The 1,100-nt window shown below is 40.5% G+C and overlaps 1 protein-coding gene across 1 annotated transcript in view; it reads right to left on the bottom strand.

Moving 5' to 3' along the window:
- Positions 1 to 216: 216 nt before the first annotated feature.
- mdm1 (Mdm1 nuclear protein) overlaps positions 217 to 1,100 on the bottom strand; it is a 7,594-nt gene continuing 6,710 nt past the window's right edge. The window contains 1 exon segment of the mRNA XM_069719238.1: positions 217 to 1,100. This exon segment is cut by the window's right edge and continues 270 nt beyond it. The gene's annotated coding sequence lies outside the window, so the exon portion shown is untranslated.

Raw genomic sequence — 1,100 nt, 5'->3', positions numbered from 1 at the left:
TATTTTAATGTGGTTTTGTTCGGGTTTTTTGTGATTACAAAGTGTGTTGTGTTGCATGAGGACGTTACAGTCAAAAATAAAATAAAAACCAAAACAATTTTGTAAAATCAGGTGAAAATAGGTTAAAAAAAAAACCAAAAAACCAGCTGTGACAGAAGGGAAAACAATCTGAAACACTAAATGAATAAATCAATCCCAGACAAAACAAACGTGTAAACAGACTTTTATTGTGTTTAATGTGTGCAGTGTCGTCATTGTCCTCTGATGAAACCTGACCCCCCCCCCCCCCCCACCATCCGCAGGTCCACATTGTTCGCTGCATTGTTTACGAGGGGAATTCACCGCCAGCTGCTTTGACTGTGTTCAGGAAATTTCCTGTTGCTTCCAGGTTTCATGATAAAGCTGAACTAAAAGTAGAAAAAAAGAAGCACATTTGGCCGACAGAGAAACATACCTGATATTTATAATCATCAAATCTGATCACGTGACCACTTCCTGACCTCAAAACAAACAGACACATTTTTTACTTTATTAGCGGTGACTTGAACCGAATCGATTATAACTAACGTACGAAGTGACGACAGCTGGACGAGACGTGTTTGAACTTTTTTACGTAGCGACTTCTACGAGACGGCCTGCGTTTAAAGCGTCGCTTTCCGTGACTCCTTTTATCAGCTAATATAAAAATATTGATCGGAAAAATGGCAGCTTCACTCTCCAGTCCGTTTACCTGCGTTTCCAAGGTAACCAGGGTCTAAATATTAACGGTCCGAGGGTGTACTCCCCTCGCGCAAACTTTCAGGACGATGCTTCCGACGTCATCGTTTTTTAAAAACTGTTTTTTTGGGGGATTTTTGATAAAACAAAGAGGAGATTCCTTCAAAATCCTCTCGTAGACGGAGACGACGAAGTCCGGGCTTCGTGAAGAACGAGAGGAGAAGGTCGGCTTCGAATGACGTAGGAAAACGACCCGTCAGGTGACTAATCAAGTTTGAACTTTCTGGGGTTTTTTAGAAAAGAGTTCCTGGAACTTTTGGAGGTTTGTCTTTAATTTCAGGCTGAAATAAAAATCTGACTGAACTTTCTAAAAATTAATTTCC

Source organism: Brachyistius frenatus, unplaced genomic scaffold, assembly GCF_029030835.1.
Source record: "Brachyistius frenatus isolate BFR_SWC_R1_liver_20210118 unplaced genomic scaffold, ASM2903083v1 Contig_210, whole genome shotgun sequence".
In the NCBI taxonomy this organism is placed as follows: Eukaryota; Metazoa; Chordata; class Actinopteri; family Embiotocidae; genus Brachyistius; species Brachyistius frenatus.
Note: the sequence above shows the minus strand (reverse complement) of the source record. Positions and strands in the feature narration are given on the sequence as shown.